This window comes from Octodon degus, unplaced genomic scaffold (genome assembly GCF_000260255.1).
Source record: "Octodon degus isolate 3935 unplaced genomic scaffold, OctDeg1.0 scaffold00028, whole genome shotgun sequence".
NCBI classification, from domain to species: Eukaryota; Metazoa; Chordata; class Mammalia; order Rodentia; family Octodontidae; genus Octodon; species Octodon degus.
The window spans coordinates 1,206,144-1,216,219 of record NW_004524604.1 but is presented as its reverse complement, the minus strand read 5'-3'; the positions used below and the strand labels follow the sequence as shown (position 1 = coordinate 1,216,219).

Genomic DNA, 10,076 nt, shown 5'->3' with positions numbered 1-10,076 from the left:
TTGATCATTATGCAGGAAGAATTATGGTCTGACGGCCTCCTGATAAGGTCCTGTTTTACATTCATGCCCGCTTGCTACGTGACTCGCTACCTCATTTGGTCCTGGGCCTAATCAATTTTACCTGAGCAAATGGTGCTTGTAATCCCATTTGTTAACCATAGTTTAGTCCCACCCTGCATCTGCCTAAGTGAGACCCCTTTGTCTTTACCTCAACCCTGCATGGTTTTACACTATAAAAGTCCCTGGAAGAAACAGCTTCCTGGGCAACCTGCTGAGGTCCCCCTTCTGTCCCTCTATGACAGAAGCTTTCCTTTCCAATAAAGTTTTACCCTCAACCTCCATTTATTCCTAAAATTCACTCTTCACTTTTAGAGAACACAAATTCATCCAGGCCAGAGTGGGAGTTTCACATGCCTATATCAGATTGACTTGTGCCCCCTCCAAAATTCATATCTTTAACCTTAATTTCCACTAATTCTAAGTGTGACCTTGTTGAAAAATAGTGTTGCTGCAGCTTAATCATTGAGGTCAGGATGAGGTCATCATGTAGCAGGATGGGCTTCTGGTCTCATCTGAGAGATGTCCTTGTCACAGAGGACATTTGGAGACAGACATTTCTATGAGACAGTGCTATGTGAAGATGAAGCAGAGGTTGTATACTCAAGACCATGCAAGATTGAATTCTGAAATGTATGTGTTGTCCAGAACAGAGCTCTGTGTGTGCTCTGAAAAGGGGCCATGAGACCTGTAAATGAATCTTCTTTCTGTTACCTAAGTTAAATTTCTTGAGGCTGCACCTGCACCCATGCCCTCCTACCACCTGCATCCTCAGCCCCCACCCCAGAAAGCTGAGATCCTCTCTGCACTGATCCAGTGGCTAGCTTACAGTCAGCTCCACAGCATCTGGGACCTCCAGTAACTCCTGGAGATAGACTCTGTAGAAACTGAGGATGCCTAGCAGACTAACCTCAGAGCCCACAGTTCCCGCTTCACCAAGCATGCTCCGAAGAAGTGACCTATGCCCATTTCGAAGAAGAGGAACATTGAGCAAACCATTCCTGTGGTGTGCAAGACCAGGATAGTCATTTGTGGGATACCTCCAAGCCAGGTGGACCCCACGTCTGCAAACTTCTTGATCTGGCTGCCGTGGGTAGAGGTGAAGTCCTGCGCCTGCTGCTGCAACACCAGCAGCATCAAGTGTCTGCCCTCGAGGGCTCACCACCAGAGTGGAGTATGTTAGGAGGGCCCACCACCAGAGTACATCAGGAAGAAACCGAAGTTGAAAGAAGTCCAGAAGAGAGTAGAACACCTGGAGTGTGCATGTACAAACTCTAGCCTGAATCCAGACCATTGAGAAGAGAAGATGACTGTGAACTTAGGATAACCCAGCAGTCTTTACAGGGACACGGATGTACTTGGCATGTTACATTCCTGAACCTACTCCGAGCTTTACTGCCAGCTTGCAGTCTTTGTTCTCCTCCGTGAGAACTGTGCCCAACAGCACCCTTGGACAGAGTTGCTATGTGCATTTTGATATTTTGATATCAAAGCATGTACTGTAGCACTCCAAGAGACAGCAGAAGTCTTCCTGTCAGAGAGGGAGGTGGGATGGGTGCAGTTGTGTTATGGTTTGTGTATAGGTGTCCCCCCAAAGCCTCATGCAGTCTTGGGGTGGCTTCTGGAGTTTGTGATTGATTACTGTGGGTGTGGATGCTGCACCTGCCCTGGGACAGGTAATTTGCATTACAATGTAAGGTGGGAAGAGAAGCTAGCTGCTTGATCTGCTGCTACCCCTCCCTTGTGCTCTTGCTCTTTGCTGCTGCCATGAAAGGTTGCTTTCTGCTATGTGCTGCTCTGCCTTGGAGCCAGCTGAGTATAGGCTGAAACCTCCAGTAACTGTGAGCTAAATAAACCTTTCCTTTTGAGTGTCAGGTATGTGTCCCAGCAAGGAGAGAAGAGTAACTAACACAAGGTGCTTGTTGCTAAGGATGTACAGCTGCAGATGCTCAGAGGCACCAGGCTCTGCAGGTCACATGGGATGCAGGTGACCCAAGCAGCTGTGCCAGCTTGGGAACCACAGCTCCTGGCCGTGGCTTTAGAGTCTATCCGGGGCCTTCCCAGAGCCTCGGTGAGTGCTTTGTTTGAGTTTGTTTGTTTTTTCCAATATAAAGTGATTAAGCTTTCTTTTCAATAAAATAAAATAAAATAGATTTCTTTAAATTAAAAAAATTGATCTTCATGAATTTTAATGCCTTATTAGCTAATGGGCATTGTGCATCTCTTAGAATAAAGACCTAATATAATAGCATTTCCTAAAATTTCTTTTTTATGTTTGCATTAACACAAATTTAGCAATAATTCTTAATTCCACTTCTATTTAAACATTTATCTAAATTTTAAAAAAGACTTTTATAATTGATTTGCTTAAATTAGGACTCAACTGAGATCCAATTATGACATTTGATGGTTTGATGGTGATGCTTTTTTTTTTTTTTTTTTTTGATGGTGATGCTTTTTAAGTGTTTTTACTTCATTTTTATTTTTAAAGAAGAAAAATAATGAAACGAAAAACATTAGAAATGATACAGAATTTCAGTAAACAAATTGATAGGAATCAACAATGGTTGTTATATTACGTACTGTTGTCTTTAAATTAGTTGCTCAGATTACTAGATAGAAGCTTGCAAAATTTTCTATTGGTCTATTGAAGAAAACAGTTAATGCTTAATTTTTGTCCTAAAATATATTGACCTCTGGACTCTTTTCTAGACAGTACTCATGAATAAGTTCCAGCAAGAGTGAATTGTAGAGCATAATGCCAATGTCTCCCAGAGCAATGAAAGGTCATTTCAAGGTGAATATCCAGTGGATAATCAACCTGACTTGCCATAATTTATTTTATTTATTTACTTTTTGAGACAGGGTCTCACTATGTAGTTCCGGCTGGCATTGAACTCACTAGACAATGCAGGCTGTTCTTGAACTCTTGGCAGTCCTCCTGCCTCAGTCTCCTGAGTGCTGAGAAGACAGGCATGCACCGAGCTTCAACTTGTTTTCAGGTGTGTCCATGAAGAGGACAATGGAGCAAATGGACACAGCAGTAGTTCCAGGCATCATGGAGGGAAACTGTGGAAGCTAAAACAAATGGAGGAAATAATGGTCCTGAAGATTCTCAGGGCTTAGTGAGAAGCAAAGAGAAATGAAATAAGAAAATCCCCTAGAGTAGGTATATATGTACATACATGAACACAGACATAACTTTATTTGTTTTGAATTTTGGCTATTTAAAAAAAATTTTAATGTCTGTATGCTATGGTGGAATAAATGAACTCCCCCACTCCGAATATATCTCTGTACTACTCCTGGGAAGCACAAATACTACCTAATAATGCTGAAAATGTCTCCTTACACTTATCAACTGAAGACCTTGACATAGGCAGCTCATGCTGGATTCTCTGGATGGACCCTAACCACAGTCTTCTGTGTCCCTAACACAGATTGAGACACACACAGAGGAGAAAACAGCAAACAAGACCACAACAGTAGACCATGAAGGAGATGTTGAGTAATAAGAAAAAACTACTACTCTAGCAGAAGTATCTTCTCAGAGATGCTGAATTCCAAAAAAAAAGCCAGGCAACTTTTGTAGTATTTTAATAAGAAGGATGATCCTTCTTGTCCACATAGTGAACTGTTTAAAGAACTATAACATTAATATACAACACCAATGAAAAATATCTCAAGTAAAAAAATTAGTAGCTGTGTTGCACTTTCTAAGGATGCTGCAATACTCCCCCTAACCACAGTTGAGCCTGCAACTAGCCTCTTGACCATGCAACATGGTGGAAGTGGCCTGTGTGACTTCTGGGACAGGTCATAGAAAGGAGTGCAGAGTCTGCCCAGTGGAATGGAAAGCTGAGCTGCTGTGAGTTAGAGGTCTGAAGCCTCCCAGCTCTGAGGAGGCCTGAGGGCATGTATGGCCAGCACATAGATACCAGCTCAGTGTCAGGTGAGGACTCTAGGCTGAAGTGACAGTTGGTACGAGCCCACAAACTCACCTTTGGGTGACTCCAGCCCTCAGCCCAGGAGATTACCTAGTGGAGATCCAAGAAAGTAGGAAGTACACTCTTCATCTTGATGAGAAATATAAATTCATTACCCAAAAACTCTAAGTAGCTAGCTAGACTCCTTCATGCCTCAGATTGTGGGGATGTTTAGTTATGAGTAATGAAAAGATTAAGGTGGTTTGTTGAACACTGTTTCTTTTGTCAAAACCCCACCTCCGTGCTCTTAATCACTGGAACCTGTAGTCTTTTTGAGAAGCAATGTTGTTAAGGAATTGGTTGATTATCAGTGTTCTGGTGCCATGACAAAATGCCTAAGATAATGAAGATGAAAGGAAGAAGGGATGGCTGTTGCTTGCAGAGATTTCAGGGAGGGCTGACGCTCTGAGGTTCCTTGGGAAGGCACATTTTCCATGTCCTAAACTTCACCAGCCACACCTCCCAAGTGTCCTTCCACCCCCAAAGTGTCAGATGGTGGCAGCTAGGACTTCACAGGGGTCCTTTGTAGGCCAGGTAAAATCTAGTCATAGTCTTCCTTAAAAGAAAAGCATTTTTTTAATCTTATTTTTCACTTAATTAAGAAGGATTTCTCAAAGCCAAAAATTTAATAAATTAAATTGTAATAAGTTACAATAAGCTAAATTAATTATAATAAATTAAATTGCTCTATCTCTTACAGTTCTCTAACCCTCTCAATCTCTATAACCTCTCTGCCTTGTGAAGAAGCCACTGTTGTATTTCTTACCTTAATCTGGACCCTTTTGGACTGTACGTAACTGAGTTGCTATTATGTACACTTTTGTGTCTACTTTTTTGCTTAATATTATGTTCAAGATGTTTTTAAAACTGTACTGGGAAAATGATCTATTATTTCCAGATAATAGTTTTACACTTTACTGTGTATATTAAAATAAAGTTAGAGAAAATGCAACAACTAAAAGTGGAGAATGTTGTTTATAAAATAAAAACAATGAAGGAAATCAAGAAGGAATAATTTGCTAGATCCTGCTTAAACTCATCCTATCTAAAAGCTTGTATAAAACTAAAAGTTAATTCTACACTTGTGAAACACATAGAATATATCTAACAGACAAAACAATTGTTAAGTAATTTACATATGAAGAACTTTTGTCAATCAGTGAGGACCAAGTTATTTCCTCAGTAGAAAAGGGTGCAACAGGACGTACCTGCACCAATCACAGATGTAAATTAAACAAGCAGAAAACCGCTTTTGTATATCTAATCAGCAAATCTAATTCAAGTCACAAAGTAACACCAAGGTAGTGAGTGATGTGTATGCTAATTATTTACACACACATTTTATAACACCTTAAGCAATCTAAATGTCTTCAGTGTATACTGTAAATTATAAAACAGAAAATTTGAAAGACTGCACTGTGTGGGTGCACACCTGTGTGTGTATCTGCCAGGGTAAAACTTGCTGGCACCTGCGCCACGTGATGCCTCAGAGTGATTCCGTGTAGTTGGGGAAAATTGCATGTGCTTTTAAGCTTCCTTTAATTTACCATTCCAAATGTTGCATCCTGTGGCATTTCAAGCCTCTAAGTCAGCCAATGTGCTAGGTATTGTGTAATCAGAAAGGAGAGGCGTGCAGAGAAGGGGGCACTCTAGGAATCATTGTGTAGCAAAAGAAGGTCAAAGGAAACGCTTCCGGATCTCACCCAGTAGACTGCATGCTTTTGTTGTTAGCCTGTTTTGCGGTCCATGGTGATTGTGCTGCTCATGAGGAGTTGGCATATGTACATGACACATCTTTCTTTTTCATCTCCTGCCACACCTCCTTCCCTCCATTTATTGGTCCTCTTTCCTTTTCCAAAACATCTGTCTCCCTGCTTCCTATTGTCTGTCTTTTATTTTGCTCTTTAACTTATTTATATTTGTGTTTCCTCACAGAAAAGAATCCATACAGTGAGAGCTTCTATTTTCCCTGAGCTCTCTTTTCTCTCGGAGGAAGGGCACCTGCATCAATAGGTTCATTTCTGTCCTTGAACACAGATGTAGAATCAACCACCACTTTGTGTATAGATAACCTAATTACTGCCTGGAGAAGATAGAACTCTTATGGGCTTCATAAAGAATCAGATTGTACCTCAACAGTGTTGTCACTCTTCTGGAGAACCAGACTATTTGTAAAGAATATTAAGACAGAATTCAATCTTGAAACAACACACAAACCTTGCTTGTTATTACAGGAGCAGTTAATTTGTGCAGGATTCCCACTTTCTTCCAGGAACACCAGCCCATCTTGAGTTCTGATAACCTACAGCAGGCTTTCTCCCGACAACACCCAGGATTTCCGCCTTTTTCTATGGCCCCAGGGGCCCCTGTGAAATACGTTGTTGCTGTTCCATCTGGGCATAGCAGTGTGCTCCCTCCAGTAAAGGTTGAATGTGCCCATCTACCTGTACTTCCACTTCTGTCATTATTTTTTCAAGGTGTTTCCTAGAACACTTGTCCTGATGGGGATTTGGGGATTATTTGGACCAGAATCCACTTCATTTGTTATTCAAACAGAAAGTATAAGTGATTGTGACAATCTAATCTGGAAACCATAAACCTGCAAGGGAACCACCCGGGTATCGATGTCACTGATTCATTCTCCTTCATTCTTAGTCATGCACTTATTGTCATTTAAGTTAATGAAATAATGATCAAAAAACAAACACACCCTTTATTATACACACCTCTTCTTTGAAAGCAAACATTCCATGTTTCCAGCAACTCTTCTTAGGACTCTTGTCTCCAGTACTTGATATTAAACTGCTGAAACATTCTCATTTTCTGTGCGATAGTTTTTACATATGCATACTAGGGCCCATGGAGGAAATGGCCTGCTCTGGAGGTGGGAGTTTCCCCATTTTAGTGAGGTTTGGTATTCTGAGTGCAACACTTGGACTTGATTGCAAAAGGTTTTCCTCAGTTTGCAGGCTAACATTCTGTTCCCCGAAAGCTGTGCCCTTCCCCTTTCCTTTTCTCCGATGCAGAGCCTGCAGGCTGGGGAGTTCTAGCTCCTTGCTCAGCCAGCTGTTCATCCTCTTCTCAGTTCTGTTTGTCAAGATTTCTTTCAATGTTCAGTTTGCTACTATAAGGCTTTATAAAAACATGTAGCCAAATAGCATCTTAGAGTCCGTTCTTATCTTTCTAACAGCCTAGCAAATATTAACTGTTGCAAAGGTTGTCATACCAAACTAAGTACACAGATCAAGATAACTGTGGTTACCCAAATTAAAAATACAGAACAATTTTCCTCATTCAAATTTTTGCACTATTTTAAGTACAAAACAGTGTATCTGAGAATTTTTCCCATAAATGATTTAATTTAATGCATTCTTTCCCTTACCAAAAGTACATGCGCAGCATGTGAAATTGTATATAACAGGCTAACATTTCCAAGCCCTGACTTTTTTTTAAATTAGTGTATATTTCCAGTGTATAATGTTTACATTCCTTGTGGGGTATTGGTACAAGGACATGACACATCTTAATTCTTTTTTATATCCCACTTCCCTCCCCTCCCTTCATCTGTCTCCATTCTGTGGCAAAAGCTCCATAGTTTCCTTGGGTAGCACCATGAGGAGCTGGACTTGATTGCAAAAGGTTTTCCTCAGTCTGAAGTCTCTGGGTCTGTGTCATTAGCGAGTGGCACTTGAGGGCCAGCAGGTGAGCTGTCTACCTTGGCAGCAGCGAGGTTGGCCACAGTCCTTCTACTCTGGGTTCTTCAGGATATGTGCTCTGAAGCACTTAATAAGTTTTGTTGTAATTATTTACTTTTATATCATTATTCCTGCCTGGTCTGTGGGTATCTTTGTACAATGCTTTATGGAATGCCTCAGTTACTCAAGTCTGAGTACCTCATGTCATGACAAATTCTGATCATACCCAAGTACTGAAAAGTGAAATGAACATTCCATAGGTCACAGGTCTGTAAGCCTGTGGCCCAAACCTTGCCCCCTGCTCATGTCTATAAATCAATTTAATTGGAACAGTGTATGTCCATGTATCTTTGTCTACTTTTCCACACAACAAAATTGAAACATTATTAAAGAAGCCATAAAGGACACTTGATGCAGCACAGTACAGATGAACTGTTTTTCCAGAAGCATCTCACAATCCTAAGCATACCAAGGGTAGTCAAAATGTGGCCACTCTATTCTCTCATAATGATTCCCCGTAGATAGTTCTTTTTTAAAATCTGTGACATTACCTTGTTACCTACCTTCATACTAGATTCTGAGGCTACAGTGGGCTTTCCAAAGACCTTACATGGTACTGGTCAGTGGTTTCTTTCAAGCTTTTTACCTACTTGCCCCTCAACATATTTTTGGAAAAACTACTATATTTTTAAGTTGATATCTCAAATACTTTATGATATTTAGACTGTCACAAAGGTGACAGCTTTGTGCAGACATAAACCTTGAAGCTAAAATAAAACTGTTACATTTAAGTATAGCAGAAGATGTTCCCATGCCCCCAGCCAGCATATGTCAACACATTAGTTGCACAAGTAATAGTTCCAGTTCCAGTTCCTATTTTTGTTTCTTAGAAACAACTGGTCACTCTGATGTATAGCTGGTCACTGTGAGGCATTGCTGGTCATTGTGATGCACTTTGTAAGAACCAATCTTCATTGACAAGCTATTCTGCTTCTGCATTTCTTGCTGGCTTATTCTATATACACCCTAGACCAGCAGAGATCAGGGCTGGATATTTTGGGACTGGTCCTGATCAGTGTCCATCAAGGTGAATAAATCTGGAGCCAGCCAGATAGCTTAGTTGATTAAAGCAACTACTTAGGTAGGTGCAGGGACTGGGGTCTGATTCCCAGCACGCTGTGCCAGCTGGGCCCCAGGGGCACGCTGAGAGGGCAACTGAGACTGGGTGTGGTGGCACTCGCCTGTAATCCCAGTGTTTGGGATGCTGAAAATAGGAGGATCGCTACAAGTCTGATCTGTGTAGTGAGACCCTGTAGGCCCTGTACTAAATACATTAAAAAAAAAAACCTGCCTCCAAATCCTGAGTGTCATTTCCCTGTTTCTGTTCACCACTGCAAAAGAACGTACATAGCCAAATGTCTGCTCTCCTTTATCATCCATCTAAAGCAATTTCAGCTTCCACTTGGGAGGAGGAGAGCTGCCAGGAAACAGGCATATGAGTCTACACCAGTGGAAATGGTGGTCACAGGGCTGCCTGCTAAGCGGAGCCCCAGGATTGGCAGTCTCCTCCAAGGGGAAGCAGGACAAACAGGCGCTGCTTGACATCTGGGACTAGAACTGAGATGAAGCGGTGGCCACAGAGGCGGTTATAAGCAGCACTGGATGAATTCTGGACAGGGAGGGTATGTGCCCTTTCCCGTAGGACTCAACCCAATGCTTCTAAAGGAGTGTTCATTCCGCACAGAGGGGCCCAGAGAGGAAACCTTTCAGCAAGGAGGAATTCTTCTTTGTCACCTGTTCATGTTACCCTATTTATGACATTACCAAAATTCATCAAAATAAGCCACCTAGAATTTATAATTTTTACCTCAACAAAAAAGTTGTAGAGAGTGTGTGGAGAGCTTCCTGCTACCCTGCGCTGGGGGGACCAGTAGCAGCCCAGGCGCAGCGTGGGCCGGACCCTTTCCCACCCCTTCGGGCCGCCCACCACCACTCCGCAGTACCTCCCCCACCCCACCCGCCGAGTAGGAATTTCTGCCCAGTTCCGGGAACCCCCAGACCCAGTCCTAGCCTAGGTCCGGTGAGTGTGCGGAGAGCTTCCTGCTACCCTGTGCCGGCAGGACCAGTCCCAGCCGAGGCGCAGCGTGGGCCAGACCCTCTCCCACCCCCTTGGGCCACCCCCCTCCACTCTGCACGCAGCACCTGCGCACTACATGCCCCAGCACCTCAGAAAAAAGCAGGGCTAGCAATTCTATTCTCAGACAGTCTCAACTTCAAACCAACAATGATCAAGCAAAATAAAGAAGGCCACTATATACTGGTTAGGGGAAAAATTCAA

At 42.3% G+C, this 10,076-nt stretch overlaps 1 pseudogene; it reads left to right on the top strand.

Annotated features, from left to right (window-relative positions):
* Nucleotides 1-805: 805 nt before the first annotated feature.
* LOC101592397 lies at nt 806-1,384 on the top strand (annotated as a pseudogene).
* Nucleotides 1,385-10,076: the final 8,692 nt, after the last annotated feature.